General features: G+C 38.5%; 1 long non-coding RNA gene across 1 annotated transcript; it reads left to right on the plus strand.

The window, feature by feature from the left end:
- The first annotated feature begins 3,149 nt into the window (after window positions 1–3,149).
- Window positions 3,150–4,045, plus strand: LOC125470469. The gene is made up of 3 exons (XR_007252738.1): window positions 3,150–3,607; window positions 3,762–3,819; window positions 4,036–4,045. It is a non-coding gene; the product is annotated as an uncharacterized LOC125470469 (long non-coding RNA).
- The last annotated feature ends 13,155 nt before the right edge of the window (window positions 4,046–17,200 follow it).

Consider the following 17,200-nt stretch of genomic DNA (forward strand, 5'->3'; position numbering starts at 1 on the left):
TGGAATTCAATTTTTTTTAATCCAATGGTAGAGATTAATTAGGTGAATAAAAATTTTAAAAAAATGTAAAAAATTAATAAAAAAAATTTCTACCTCACACCACAATTTCAAATTTTCTCAACTACTTTCAACCACGTTCCTATCTTTCTCTTGAAGTTTCAATCCAATTTTTTTCCCACAAAATGACTACTGATGTAAGTACGAATTGGACGCTTTTTGAAGATGTTGCGTTGTGTACTAGCTGGGTTGAAGTTACTCATGATTCTCTTACGGGCAATAAGATGCAGTTGCGAGAAATGTGGAGTCTTGTTCATACCAGTTTTCTTGAGAAAATTGATGGGAAAAGAACCAAAGAATCGATGTCTAGTCGTTGGAAACTACTTAGTCAATTGTTTAGTACGTGAAGAGACGCCTTGGCATAAACTAATAGTAATCTTCCAAGTGGGGAAAATTTAGCGGATCAGGTAACAATATATTATTTATTTGTTTGTACTATACCCAAATTTACATTATAATTATTTGTTTGTATTATTTATTTGTTAGCTACTTTGATTATAATTATTTCTTTGTATTATTTACATGTTAGCTACTTTCATTATAATTATTTCCTCTCCCGCATTATGTTAGACACTTCAAGCACAATCTTGGTATAGTGCCAAATCCAAAAACCACAAGCAATCATTCAACCGGTGGGAACGTTGGAATATTGTCAAAGATTGTCCTAAATTCATAGTTGTGCTTGTTTGTCCCGAAGTTTTTATGAACAACATCCCTCTACACTCTATGCCCGAAACGCCCCCCCCTAAATAAGCGTCGGGAACGACCCGTTATCCAATTAGGCCTCAAGGTAAGAAGGCTTCAAAGAGAAAAGGGAGTGCTTCCAAGAATGATTATGCAAAGTATATGGAGGAACTTGCTAGCCAAGGTGAATTGAGTTTGGTGTTGAAAATGACTAAATTTGAGGGTGATAAGGCTAGAGAGGAGGCAAAAGCTGTTGCTGTTGAGAGAGAATTTCAAGCTAATGAGAGACAAAGAGAGCTACTTAGGCAAGAAAAGGAACAGGTTAGAGAAGAAAGAATGGCTCAATGAGATCGTAACATTATGAACACAACTTTAGAAGGAAAGTCTCCAAATTCTAAATATTTTTGGAAGTTGAAGAAAGCAGACGTGGTGCGAAGGAGACGTACAAGAATGTCGTACTCATATTCATCAACGACATCATAATCGTACTCATCTTCCACAATCATGTTGTAAAGAATGATGCACGTCATCACGATATATCGAAGCGACTCTACCTCAAACATTATGGCAGCACCCCTAACAATTGCCCATCGAGCTTCAAAGATACCAAAACAACACTCCACATCCTTCCTGCAGCCCTCTTGACAACTTGCAAAGTGTTTTTCCGTTGCACTTCGCGGACGTGGAACTGTTTTGACAAATGATGACCACCTTCGGTAAATGTCGTCTGCTAGGTAGTATGGCCCGTCGTACTTATGTTTATTGACCCAGTACTTTTGGTGTCTTTCCTTGTAAGACATCGTTGTACACTAAGGATTGGACAAGGACATTGAGGTCATTTTGAGCCCTTGGAACCCCGAAAAATGCGTACCAAATCCATGTATCAAAAGATGTCATCGCCTCCAAAATGATACTTTTTGCTCATTTTCGGTCCCCATAAGGGCCTTGCCATGCACTTGGACAATTTTTCCAGGTCCAATGCATACAGTCGATGCTTCTAATCATCCTAAGAAAACCTTGCATCTCGCCCTTCTTCAGAAGCCTTTACAAGTCCATGTTAGTAGGTCTCTGGAGGTACTATACGATGTACATAGATTCGATTACTCCGCAACACCTCATCAAGGACTCAAGAATGGTTGATTTCCCCATTCTCACAATCCCATCCACTTGGTCTACAGATGCTCTATATGCAAGCATAGCAATAATAATTTTTTGCTTAGGAAAGAGACCTATAGCACCAAAAGCATTATTCTTTTGCACAAAGTAAGAATCCTAGCTGCAAATAGCAATCATGATTTTGTTGAACAAATGTCATTCCATTCTAAAACGATGTCTAAAGTACGTATCAGGGAATGCCTTATTACGGGCAAAATAATCGTCCAAAAGTTCCATACCTCGTTTTTGCTTGCTTCTATCAAGGCTTCCGGAATGACTAGGCCTGCAGATCTGACCTACAGCTTGGATGACTCGATGGGAATGCGAGGCTCTGCCCATTCTTGCTTCGTCATCTCTCCTTCTACGCCCCTCATCCTCTCCCTTCTCATTTTGGGCCACCTGGAGATTGAACATTCCTTCTAATTTGCTAAACAATTCTTCCTCTTGCTGATCGATTTCCCACATCATCCTTGAAGAAGAAGATATTGTAAGAAGGAAGCAGAAACTAAGAATAATGATACAGATTTTGATTTTGGTGAAGAAGGAAGCAGAAACTATGAATAATGATAAAGATCTTCAGAAAATTGGTGCGAGATTTCTAAGGATGGATGGTGGATTATATGGAGAATTCAGAAAGGATTAGATTGTAGATAATGTCATGTGGCATACCGTCATTCGTTAAAAATCTGGTCGAAATCTATCCTCAAAAATTGTAAACAGATTGTGACACGTAGTGTGACGTGATTGGTTAAAAATCTTATCAGAAATCTATCATTAACGATTCTGAAAAGGTAACGACACGTGGCACGACAACATTGGATAAAAATTTTATCAAAATCCATCACGAATAATTGTCTTTTCGAATAATGACACGTGGTGCAATAAGAACGATTAAAAATATTATCCGAAATTACAAATTAAATTATTTTGTATTATTTTATAAATAAAAAATTACTAATATTTTATTACCTATTACCAAGGCTATTCAATGTAGGGATGAAGATGCAAAAAGCAATTACTTTTTATTAAGATTAGTTACTATTCATTGATGTGGATTGAAAACTGAATAGTCTTGGGGACCTTTTTAATTGCTCTAAGCTAGCATGGCCAAAGAATTTTGAAGTTACCACAAAAATAAATAAATAAATTTTTGAAGGTGGACCGGGCCGGACCTTTTCATGACGTGGCATGAGAGCTGATATGCCAAATCAACAAACATCTTGCTAGTTGGCACAAAACCACTGGTTCATGACGTGGCATAACTAGCAGTCAGCCAACGTGCACCCGTCCTACTTCTCATCCGCCGTTTGTTTCCCGAGAAAATCCCCAAAAAAGAAAATTAAAAAAAAAAAAACCCGAAAATCACCACACCCCGCTCTCTGTATGGCGGTCCGGGCCTCCGTGTCGCGGTTTCCGATCGACGCTGGGGCCCACGAGAGCTCAGGCATCCCATGGGGCGTTTCGGTGACGCCGTTCGCGACGAATGACGAGAACGGCCAGTCGCCGGCATAAGGATCGGACGGCCAGCTGTTGCCAAGGTGCGAGAACCGCTGGGCGTATTTCAACACGTTCTGCGAGCTGGATCAGTGGTCGTGGAACTGTGCCCTGTGCGGAAACCCTCAGGGGCTTTCGTCTTAGGCCATTGCTCGATACTCGCACCCTCAATCCTGCCCCGAAATGATGTCCTCGTTCGTAGATCTGGAGCTTCCTGGTTGGTCAATTTCCCACACTTTCTTGTGATATAATTTTCTGTTTGATTGCTGAGAAAATGAACACAAAGTCGAAGTAATTTATGTTTTTATTTTTACTTGTTTTCAGTGCTAATTTATATTCTTTTTGTTATTTTCGCCCGGTTCATTGTGCAGTAGTAGAGTCGGATGAAGTAATGCAACCTCGCCCGGTTTACGTTGCGGTCATTGATTTGTCCTGTAAGTGGTTGCAGTATTGGTCATTCATTTGGAGGAAGTTGTAATGTATGTATAGGTGTTTTGGCCCACAAACTGGCAGAATTTATATTTCAAGACGTGTGCAGTTTAATGAAACTGCATATCCCTTTCAATCTCTTCCTAAGGCAGCAGCTGCTATTCAAGAATCTATTTCACCTTCTATGGATCTCCAGCTCTCTATTCCACTTTCAAGGTCCTCTTCAAGGTCTCCTTTTTCAGGTTCAGATATTGGTGAAGCATAGAATCATGAATCTTCAAGTTCTGTTCATAATTTTGATCATATTTCCCTCACAAAACCTTTCTCTTCAAGTGATCCATCTCCTCCAGTGCCTACGGGTGAAATTCATCCCATGCTCACTTGTTCCAAAGCTGGAATCTATAAGCCTAAAGTTTATGTGGCTACTAAGCATCTCCTTCCTTTAGATATTGATGATGTACCAACTACATATCTGCAAGCATCTAAGCATGCTCATTGAAGGTCTGCTATGCAAGATGAATGTAATGCCTTGCAATCCACGGGTACTTTGACCTTAGTACCTCCATCTTCCTCTCAAAATGTTGTTGGCTGCAAGTGGGTCTTTAGAGTCAAGAAAAAGCCTAATGGTAATGTTGAAAGATTTAAAGCTTGCCTGGTTGCAAAGGGATATCACCAGCAGGAAGGCATTGATTCCCAAGAGACTTCAATTCTGAGAAGCTTCGGAGTACCCACGGCTTCTTACTACTGCAAGAGTATTGTGAGGGCTAGATTTGTGTTGGAAGAAGGCTCACGGTGGGCTATTGGAGATGGGCCCTCGGTTTCTGTTTGGCGAGATCGTTGGGTTCCTCATCCGCTGACTTTTAGAATTCTCACACCGCCCCCTCGGTCTATGGAGAATCTTTTGGTTAGCTACTTGATTTCTCATGAAAATAAACTATGGAGAGTTGATCTGCTCCACAGCCTTTTTGACGCGGAGGAGGTCCGTTTAATTAGTTCCATTCCGTTGAGCTTTCGAGGGGTACCAGATAGGATCATGTGGCATTATGATCGTACGGACCAATTCTCAGCGAAGAGTGCTTACAAAATAGCTTTGGATAGTGGTGCGCTAGCGTCTCTTGCGGCGTCATCTTCATCCAATACTGGCGGGGCCTATAGTGGCCTGCGGCAAGCCATCTGGAGGGCTCAGGTTCCACCGAAGGTCAAGGTTTGTGGGTGGCGCATTTGCAGTGATATACTTCCGACTAGAGTCAATCTGGGTAAGAAAGGGGTTCGGATTGATGCTTCGTACCCTCATTGTGATGCCCTGTGGGAGACTAAGATACGTGACTGGAGAATGCAGTTTTTCTCGAGCTGTGTGGTGTGCTGCTCGTGTTGGGCTGAGTGGGGAGGACTCTGGTTTAGACACGGCGAAGGAATGGGTAATGCACTTGTTGGTGAAAGACGGTGTCAATTTCGATGCCGTTTTGATGCTTATGGGGTCCTTGTGGACGGAACGTAATAAATTTCTTTGGGAAGGTAAAGTTTTTTATCCCATAGAAGTTGCCCAGCGTGCTCTCAGCGGGTTGCATGAGTTTAGGCAAGCTAATCTACACCCCAGTTGTGTGAAGGTGCCCAAACAACTAAGATGGGTGGCCCCCAGAGACAATTGGTCAAATTGAACGTCGATGGGGCTGTGAAGTTGGGGAGGGTGTCGGTGGAGCTGGAGCGGTGATTCGTGGGGTGAATGGGGAGTTTATGGTGGCAGGTAGCTGGCGTTCTCAAGGATGCTGCTCCATAAAACAGGTCGAGCTACTAGCAATTCGCGAAGGAATCAGACTGGCGCTGCGTTTTGGCTTGTTGAGGTTGCAGGTGGAGACCGATTCCATTGAAGCTAAGGAGGCTTGTAAGGGTGACCTTGCTGACCTCTAATTTGGGGTTCATAGTCTCTGACATTCAAGTCCTGTTATCAGAATTGGTGGAAAGCAAAGTTTCTTATGTTCCCGGGGAATGTAATAGTGTGGCTCATTGCCTTGCTATGTCTAGTTTATTTGAAGGTACCTCAATACATTGGTTCAAAGAACCTCCTGATGTTATTAGGGAGCTTCTTGACCATGATATGTATCCTCATTAAGTACCTCTCTCAATAAAATTATCGTATTCTCTCAAAACAAATAAAATAAAGCACAAGCGTGAGACTCGTAGTTGATTTTCGTTTTCAAAGTATATAAGAATGGCCTACTATGTTTTAAGAATCAAAGCCATTACACATAAAACATATGCCTTGCTCCTTAGCTTTAGATTCACAAAATCACTGGGAATTAGCCTCCTTGATGGCATACAAACACAAGCTCATGTAACGAACTATTAGAAATGTTTTAAGTTAAGGAAATAATTCAATGACTCAAATAATTTGCGGTATTTATCTGAAAGCCCCACATATATTGCAATCACGCTTCACTTTTTAAATTATCCATGTAGCTAACGTGGATAAAAATTTGTCATGGAGGAATATATGTGATTGAGAAGTAGTAGGAGCAGCAGCCAAAATCTACTCTTAAGATTGTTGGAAATATTTGGCGATATGAATGCTACTTCTCCTACAACTAATCACATAAGATAAATATTGGTATATCACAATTTTATTATCTTTTGTAGGGTAGAAACCATTCTTCATCGATACTTGATTAGAACAATATTTTAGGTTGATGCGTGTAATCATTGTCCTTAAAAGTAGTTTTTGCCCCTCTAAGACAATGTGTCGGTTTAACAGGTTACGTTGCCCTACCCTTCAGGATACAACAACCTATAAAGTACACCCGCAATACTTAGAGCAAGTGAACAACTCAATTCTTCCTTTGGTATGACTACAGGAAATGAATGTAACACTTGAAGAACAATGGATTAAGAGAGAAGTGAGTTTTGAAGATTGATATCATGATAGGAGCATATTCATGCGACTTAATTAGCTTGTTCTCGTGCATTTATGTTGTGTTTACTTAGTTGTTTTAGTGTTTAAGGCCACTTTTGTGTATTTTCAGATTATAAGGCCAAAGTGTGCAAGAAGATGCAAATTGGAGTCTTTTGGAGCAAAAGAGGAATGAATGAGTTGAAGACTTGAAGAAACGACGAATTCCTACGCCAACGATGAATTCTTACCAAAACGAAGAATCCTACTCAAACAAGGCTTCCTATTTTAGGAAAGTTAACCCTAAGTTTCCTGTTTTGGTAACCTTTCCTAATCTTAAACGTCCGTATTTTCTAGCCACTTTGAAGTCCTTGTAGGCGCTTTAGGACACAAAACGAAGGCCCTAGGGCCCTTAACATCCTTTGCCGTGGGCTTTAGCCCAAGTCCTTTCCCTTGCCGTGCAAGGGGGGGCATTTAGGCCCAAATCCATGCTTCTAAACCCTAGCCCTCTAACCTTGCAGCCACCTTGCCCTTTCATTTCACCCTAGCCGTCACTTTTCATTCTCCCATTCAGATTTTCATCCTAATTCTCTCCTAAACTAAACCATAGCCGCACCCTAGGGGTTCCAATTATTCAGCCACACATTTTCAGCCGCAAATCCCATCTAAAAAACCATTCACCCTAATTCATTCTTCCATCCGCAAGCTTCCCATTGATTTTCACCCTAATAACCCAAGAATCCATCTCAGCCGTACCTTGTTCTTAACCCTAGAGCCTACACCATTCATTCATATTCTCATCAGCCACCTTAACACCCTAATTCATTCATATTTTTCATCAGCCACCATTCTCTCCCATTACTCCCCAATCCGTGCACTCCCACATATCTCCCATTCATTCATAAACCGTAAGGCCCTAACCCTAACACACCATCATACATCTTTCTCCCATTCACCTCTCATTCCATAACCTTAAGCCGTCAATCCTATTAACCCTAATACACATTGAATCCGCAGCCACCCATTCCCTCCATTCTCTCCAAAACCTTGCAGCCACCATCACCCAAAACCTTGGTCGTGCCATCTCCCTCCACCATTCCAGCCACTCCCATCACTGCCGCAGCCATCTCCACCACTCTCCACCACCTTACAAACCACCCTACACCACCCTATAACTTTGCCGCACCACTAAACATCCTTAAATCCATCCCTAACCCAGAAAACCATCCAAAAACACAAGAAAACCTCTCTGCCGCAGCAAGGAGAAGAGGAAAGAGGAGCTTCGACGCGTGGAAATTCAAGTGGATTCATCGTGCGTTCTAGGTGTAATCAATCCTTTGTGCTTTATGTTTAAATTCAATTGTATTTCTCTTTTTGTGACTATGAGAGGCTAAATCCCCCTAGTTAGCTAGGGGGTGATTCGAAACCATGTTTATGCTTGCAATATGAATTGATTACTTTTGGTTGGAATTTCATGAATGTTGAATTCAATACGTTTAACTGTTTGATTGATAACTTGTTTGTGTATGTTTATTGAGAGTGCACGCTTAATGTTCATGCATGAATTTGACGCTAGAATATAAGTGAGTTTCACCTAATAGTTATGAACTTATATTCACAAGTAGTGGAGGTTGCTTATAAACAATCGCGTTAAATGAATTCTTGGCACTAGTTTCATGCTCATCATAGTAACGAATGCCTCGTCAACACTTATAGTTTTCATGATGCTTAATGATCTGTGATTGTATCTTTATTGTGCTTTTCACGTAAAGGACTTTTGGAGAATGTTTTGAATTGCGTTGCGCTAACTCATCCAATTCATTAACTTAAGGAAAACTTGACGGTTAATTTAAGCGGACCTAATTAACCCGGAGTGTTGAGTTTCATAATTCATCGAAAGACCAACTGAAAATCAAAGTGTATGCAAGTGTGACATGTGTGGAGAAGAACCTTCTAGCTAGCATTCATCCATAATTTCATTCAATTCATCTTTAGAATCTGCCTTAAATTTACAATCTGTGCATTTAATTTATTTTCGTCAAAACCTCAATCCCCCTTTACTTTAGTGTCCAAATTAGTTAGAAAGTATCTTAGTTTGTGTTTTTAAGCATTTTGATTCATTCTATTACCCAATTTCGTCCAAAGTTACCAAAGTGCTCAAAACTGCCCAGAAAGTGATTTTAAGGCAGTTTTGAGTGTTTTGGGGCTGTTTTGAGTCTTTTGATTTGTTTTAGTGTTTTTATTGTTTTGTTTTGCATTCTTTGAGTCTAGTTTAGTGTTTCAAACTTTATTTTACATTTTTGAGTCAGTTTCCAAGTGATTTTGCAATCCCTCCTAATCCCCGGTTAAGAACGATCCCTACTTATTCATATACTACAATTGTCACAAGAGGGTTTTAATTTGTGTGCTTACTTAGTTTGCATCATATCAAAAAGGGGTAGTCAAGGAAAATCTTGAGAAATTATGCAGCAACTTACTGCATGCAGGCATTTGACGATTTCTTTCTTTCTTTGTTAACAAGGAAACGGAAATGGATGAATACACACACATATGCATGCATGGAGAGCCTGTAGATTAAGACCTGAGCTCTTCATCCATTGGCATAAAGAGGGACACGTAGGCTTCATATGCTGGTTATCCCATGCAATTTGGGGGAAAGGGTTCAATTATTTGTTGACATATACTAAAAAATCCTAAATTATTTGGATACATCAAAACATATAATTTGTTTTTTCTTGTCAATTAGAGATTTCACAACTCGATGTTTTTACATAAAGTAGACATCAACTTGAATAATATACAGGCCAACACAAAAAGGCCCAAAACTAGCCACAAACAAAGACCTAAGAGAAATACTAGAAAGGTCGCCCAACCGTCACCGTCGCAAATCTAGGGAAGAAGGCCATTCACCAGAAAAATGAAAAAGACCACTGCAAACACAACACCTCCGATGAAATGGACCCAATCCCACAGATCCAGAAAAGCCTCGGATCTTCAAGTTGTCATAATTCTGGTCCTCAACCGAAAGCAACCACACACGAGGCAATTTAACAAAGTCCAAACGGACAATTTATAAAGATTATGTAGGTAGAAAACTACCCCAATATATGGGGATCGTGCAAATGGGATGTCACATGTGCATATATATTACGAATAAAGGCTATTATTGTTTGTGCCCAAAACAATAATTACATATAAAATGTGTCTAAACCCAAACAATGAGGAGCCCATACAAAAGGGGCTAAAAATGTTGGAAATATTCGGCAATATGGATCCGACTTCTCTTACAACAAATCACATAAAATAAATATTAGTATATTACAAATTTTTATCCCAATTTATCAAATAAAATAAACCAATAAGATAAAATACTTACCTTTTGTAGGGTAGAAATGGTTCTTTGTTGATACTTGATTAGAACAATATTTTTGGTAGAGGCGTGTAATCACTTTTCTTAAGTGTAGTTTTCAAATGTCTCAGTGTAACAGGTTATCGGGTCTTACCCTCTAGGATACAACACCCTATGATCCTCGTAAGCGTACACTCACAATACTTTGATCGAGTGAACAACTCGATTCTTTCTTTGGTATGAATACAAGAAATGAATATAATGCTTAAAGAACAATGGATTAAGAGAGAAGTGAGTTTTGAAGATCAATATCAAAAAGGGGTTAGTCAAGGGAAAAACATAATAAAGATGCATATAATTTTTTTGTTTTTTTTTTTTAACCAAACGATATTATCTACACTAAGGAGAGGGGATTGGCTTAGCTTCACAATGGGCTAACAATAATGTAGTTCAAATATGATCCTCATAATTATATACATATAATTAACCAATTGTTATTCTTATTGTTTTGTCCATGTTATCTCACGGAGTGAAGGGTGCTTATATAGGACATGGAAAAGCAACAAAATGGTCATTGATAGATTAAGGACGGCATAAAAAACGTTAGACTCTATAATGGCCCAATTAATGGGCTAACCAAGATGACATATTCAAAGTGAAAAATGTAATTCAAAGAGCATTAGTGCACAATCAAATGCCAACATTATGAATCTCTTTAATGCATTAAGAATGATATTAACACGATAAATGAGGAGTTGTAATTTTATTTTTTTTTGAGAAAAGTACGATATTCATTAAGTAGAATATAAAACGTACAACCATTGAGGATAGGGTGCACAAAATGGGTCTCGATAAAAATCTTGCCAGAGATTTCAACCCGGACGAAGGGAAAAAAAGTGTCCTTCATCAAAACTAATACTACTAATTACTATCCTCAAAGAGGAGGTTAATTATTACATCAAGTGGTTCCTCAAACGAAGTTACAGAATTGTCACGAAATAAGCTCAAACGAGCCAACCGATGGGTTACCTTGGTCGTTGCATGTCCACTAAAACTCATCTTCCTCTCTGAAAATGTCTGCAGAACCTGTGAATATCTGCAATCACATTCCCAAATTGTGAGGCATTCAGCTAGCCATCTCTTTGTAGCGCAGTGATAAGCATAAGTGCATCCCCCTCAACCTCTACCTTCTCGTACATCTGCTATTTTGTAAAGAACACGACATCTTTGGCAGCCATGAATTCCGCCAACAACGGGGATGTCATGCCTTTGTGTTTCTGTACAAGGGCCCCCAGAAAAACACAATTTTCATCCCTTATCACTAATCCCTTTCCTCCCCATTCCCGGTGTTCATCCTAGGCCGCATCGAAATTACACTTAATCCACCCACCATTGGGAGGTTTCCATCTCTGTACCTCTTGTTCGGGCAAGGATTTGGCCCTAGCATAGCTCCCCTGGAGTGTTGGCACTTGGCGTTGATGTTGGTTATTGGTCGAGTTCTTGCTGCTTGGTGTGCTACAAGAAGATTACAAAGTTAGTTTTGAAAGGTGCCTTTGTGGGGCCTTCACAATCAAAATTAAGAAAAAACTAGGTGTGCTGCTATTATCTCAATATAATAAATGTTGAACAGATTTGATTTAAGTCGATTACTTGTGCCCCAAGATACTTAAACTTCTTGTTATCAAATGGTTGTCACAGATGAGTTAAGTTTGTGTTAAGTCTTTTTCTTGCCTTATGACCAAGGAGTTTTACTTATAATTTTGTATGTTCAAATGAAGGGAGTCTAGAGCCATCTTAATCATTCGATTGGTTATAGTGAAACGTTTAAAGAAGTGAAGTTAACTTGCTTAGCTAGATTTGATCATAAATGGGTCTTAAAGTGAGAAACCATTGCAAGTGAGTTAAAACATAACATAATATGCATTTAAACAACAGATCTACAAACTAGAAGTACAAACACAAGGAAGTTGGACAAGATTTCACCTTGTCGGGCAAGGTTCAAACATCTTGCAACCACTTCTCTTTGAGTTTGTAGAAGGGTCGTGGGTACTGGGAAATGGAAATGTCAGGAAATACAAACAGGATTTCCTAAAGGGAATCAATACTAGAAATCCAGGATAAGGTACCAGATCTTCTAATCTTGCCAAAAGATGGCTTTCTACGGGGAATCTATGGCTAAAAGATGCAAAATCTGGACGAAGTGCAACTTTTTGGGTATTTGCTTGTCTGAGAGGCAAGTTTGTATGTTTTTTGTTTGATTGGTTAAGTGTCTTTTTCTCTGTTATCTCTCTTGGCGTTTATAGGCAATTTGGCCTGAATGCTTTGGCTTTACTCTTGGCCAAGGGCTCTTAGGGGTAGTGAGTCATCTTGTATTAACACCTTGATGCAATCAGAAAGTGCTTTTAGGTTGGTAGTGCAGTGGTCTCTGTCTTGTCACTTCCATCATAGACATGTGGCCTATGCCTTGACTGAGAAGGCTTCAATTTGTTTCAAGCTTGATTATTGGGCTTCAGGCAAGTTCAATTTGTTTTGGCGCCTTTGGGCTTCCTTTATTCTAAGCCCAATATTCAAATATTAACCCAAACACCTTTATTCCATGTTTTATTTCTTCCCACCTATGCCCATTTTCTATACTCAGTGAGCCAAGCTTGCGCCTTAGGGACCATATCCAATGGGTGAAGGGGCACACCTCTCCATATAAGGGGATTTTGTTCCTTCCAAATGCTCCAAATTAAAATCAGGAAAAGATCGAAGCTTTCTCTTGACAAAAAGCTTGCTCTCTCCACCATCTAATCCATAAAACCTCCACGTCTATCACCGCGATTTCCGACCCCCAAAGGACTAGCAAACCACAACGCGAATGTTCTTGTGCAGTCCCTAAACAAATGGTCAACTATTTCAAAATCTCCATCACAATACAAACAAGAAGTTTCTGTAATTATTGTCTTTTTCCTTAAGCTTGATTGTGTTGGTAACACATCAAGACAACACCTCCAAACACAAATCTTCCCCTTCCCCGGAACGCACGCTTGCCAAATAGCCTTCCAAAGAAACTGCACTCCTGCAGTAATGGTTGAGAAGTTGTATTTTGAAATACCCAAAAAAATTCCAATAAAAAGTGGCCACAAACAAAGGCTTTTACTAAAAAGGTCATTAGCTAAAGATGACCAGCTACTAGAGAACTCAAAAAGACCACCGTAACAATACTTTAGACCACTCTTCGTAATCCTCACCTTCAATGAACTGGAACCAAGCTCATAGATCCAAAGAAGCCTCTCATCTTCCAAGTTGTCATAATTTCGGTCCTTAATCGAAAACAAGCACACACAATGCAACTTAATGACTCACATAATTTAGAATTTTACGAGCTGTATGAGGAGAAAACTTCTTGAATCAAGATGAACAGAAAAAGGCCAAGTGATGTAAACACAACGTCCAAGTAGCCCGCATTGATTTTAAAGAAAAGGACTCGGCTTCCCATCCTCTTTTTCCTATTAGCGCCACAATAGACATAGTTTATAGACGTTTAGCTCCAGATGAGTAATGCAAGGGAAGAAGATCGATCTAGTACCCTTAGGGTGCGTTTATTGCAACGGACTGTCTCGGATTGGACTAGTCTCAAGGACTAAGTTGGACTGGCTTAGGCTAGACTAAGATGGACTAGCTTAGTGAAGCGTTTGGTGCAGTGTTGGACTAACAAGCACGATAATTAACAAACTCTAATATTATACTATTTAATCCATAATTATTAATATTTTATTTTTATCCTATTTTTTTATCCCTCTATTCCTCTCTTTTACCGTCACATTATGTCCCTCTTTTTCTCCATTTTTTCCTCCTTTTTCCGTTCCAATCTTTTCCTCCCCAGATTAAATATCTCAATTCCAACCTTTCTCTCCTCCCTTCTTCTCGATTTCAGTCTGTATCTCTCTTTCCTCCCTTTCTCTCTCTCTAGCTCTGTGCTAGTCAAATAGAACCCTCACGGCTCCATTTTTTTTTATGAGTTGCAAGTTTCCCGATGAGTTTTCTGACTAAACCTCATCGGATCAGATGAGGTTTGCACCACTAACAAACTCTTCCCCATCTTTGGTCCCATATCAAGCTTTGCATGCTCAAATCTGTCATGGATTCGATAAAACCCAAACCGGCCAAGACTTCCAAGTCATTTTTAGGCCACCTCCGACCACCTTTTGGCATTGATTCAAGTAGAATCGTAATCCCCTCACTCCCATTTTCAATTTGGTATCTTATATGAAAATTGGTTGTGAAAAGCATCTAGTCCAATGGTTTTCAAGGGTGAGTGGTTAAGAAGCAAGGCGAGGAGGAGAAAGAGGATAGTCTTAGCTAGTCCCATGGTTTTGGAGGGGTCTCACTAAGACCAGCTAGTCCCTAATTTAGTCTAGGCGAGTGAGACTTAGTCTCATTAAATCTAGTCCTTGTCGGGAACAAACATGGGACTAGACTAACCCTTGGACTAGACTAACCCTTAGTCCAGTCCAATACACTTTAGTGAGGGCAAACAAACGCCCCCTTAGTCGATATGATTCCTCATTTTTAGGTATTTGATTACGAATTTTAAGAAAAAACTTGTACTTTACTAATTTCTTGCATGTAAGTAAACGGAGCAGGATTCTCTCCCCTCCTAATCTCTCTCCCCTTCCCTCCCCTCCTATTTGAACGGTTACGGTTTAGCCACATTAACATCTTATATTGATTTTTTTATAGAGACAATAAGACAAAAAGCTATATGTGAGAGAAGGGGAGGGAAGGGGATGCAAATAGGAGGGGAGATAAACAAATGAAAAGTTAAAGAGTGAAATGACTTCCTTACTCATATTTTAATAAAGACCAGAAACCCAAGAATCAAAATGATTATAGTTCTTATTCTTTGTAAGTAAGCATGTCCTTAAATTTATCAAGAGATGACGAACAAAGGCGAATTTGAACTATATTATTGCTAGCCTATTGTAAGGCTAAGCCCACCCCCTCTCCCTTAGTGTAAGATAATATCGTTTGTTAATATATATATATATATATATAAATATATATAGAATTAAATGATAAAGCTTATCTTAAAGCATTTAAAAGCTTCCTTCCTTAACACTGGCTTTTAGTTTAAGATAATCGACCATAACACTGGCTGTCTAACTTTACACGTACGGCCTCCACAATTTTGATAGAAACTAACAAGTGAACTCAAAAACTAAACCCTCAATTTTTTGTTATCATTTCATGCATGACTCAATTATTTTTGCCACGAGGAGTACCAAGTACGAGAGTTGCATAGAAAAATAGAAAACATAATTTTAGGTCATGTAAGCATATTAGACCAGGCAATTTTTTACACGACTTGTTAATATGACACAAAAATGACCCGAAAATATATAACAGGTTTCGGGTCAACACGATAACTAATTGGGTCATTATCGGGTCACACGATAAAAACATGTTAATAACAAGTCCTTAATAGGTTTACAAGAGGTTGACACGCGAGTAAACTATTTTGACACGTTAAGGAAAAAGTTCTTTTGATGATTTTAATTTTTTAAACCACTAAAAACACTTACTATAAAATACAATGGACGTAGTGTATATGTATATATTGTGTATGAAATATGTATTATTGTATTATTATTCTATATAAATTTTAAAAATTTAGGTTTTATTTATTTATTTAGTATACTATAGGCATAGAGTGAGATTAAAAAATTACACATTAAAAATAAAAATATCAAGTAATTTAAAAATACCAGAGACATCTTGCTCAAAAATACCAAATACATTAAAACAATTATAATAATTAATTTACAAGTGCAAAAAATGTGAAAAAATAGGTAAACGTACGTGATTGCATCCTCTACGCTTTAAGGATGGGTACATTGGCATTTGAATTTTTAAAACCATACAAACCCTCATGAATAGTTTTCTTTAATGAGTAATGGTTTGGATCATATTACCTAATAATATTAACGGGTCTATTTCGGGTAGGTCATATTACCCATTTACTTTAATGGGCGTTACACAACATGGCCTGTTAAGATATCGAGTATGCCACGAAAATGATACGAACACGAAAAATACGACACGGATGCTAGGTCTACAACATATATGGCGAGCAAACACACCATAGTTATGGTGATGAGTAAACATGCTTCCGCAGCGAAAAGTGCCAAGATTTATAGAATCCCAATAGGCAATATCATAAGTTAGGCCTGGCCAACTCAAAATTTTGAAGTTGGATCGGTGCGGACATGCCTTTATAATGCCCATCAAGGTCTTTTCATATCGCCTTTATGTTATATTATGTGGTCCATTCCTTCATAGTCTTGGAAAACCCTCATCCAACCATAGCACATATATATTTTATGAAGGGAATAATAAATTGAAAGAGATGATAAACGTCCACATAAAGGGAGGATGTCAAAGAGCCATGGATGTGTGGTTTGGGAATTGTGTTTGAGATGGAGGTGTTTCTGTGACTTTTGTTATATTTTTTTACTTTTATTTTTAAGTATGTGAATGATGTCTAATTTAGTTGTAATTTTAATTTTAAGTTCTTAAAGGCGGATAGGGATTCTCTCCTCTCCCTTTTACCCTCCATCATTCCTCTCCCCTCACAAATTTTTTTCCTCTCTCCCTATAAAATTGAAAAAACAAGATGAAATATTGAAAGTTCAAACAAGAGGGAAGAGGGAAAAAAAAAAAAAAGAATCGTTGTCCTTTAAAGACTACAACCTTTAATTACTATTTTTTAAATAACTTTTTAAATAAAAAAAAAACTCCATTTCTATTGGTTCCTATTTATTATGACTCCCTAAATTAAATGGTATGGTTGGAGTATAAATGTTTTAGGGAGGAGTTCAAATAGTTTTCCACCCCTTTTTACTTAATATAACTAAAATATCTTTCTACCCTTTTTTACTTAATCTATGCACATCAACGATAGAACAAAATCAAATAATATATTAATGCATTTCTTTTGATACATCCTAATGGGATTTGTTCTTAGCAGCACCCACCCATTTTTACAATAAAATAATGCTAATTGAACTGAAGAAATTATAATGTACATGTTCTAACCTTGAAAAGAAATATGCAACTGTGCTTATTTATGTCCAACTGTATTATGTATACCACATAGTTGCCAA

Source organism: the organism of the source record quoted next, unplaced genomic scaffold (assembly GCF_019419815.1).
Source record: "Pyrus x bretschneideri cultivar Hongxiangsu unplaced genomic scaffold, Pyrus_bretschneideri_v1 Contig5, whole genome shotgun sequence".
Taxonomy (NCBI): Eukaryota; Viridiplantae; Streptophyta; class Magnoliopsida; order Rosales; family Rosaceae; genus Pyrus; species Pyrus x bretschneideri.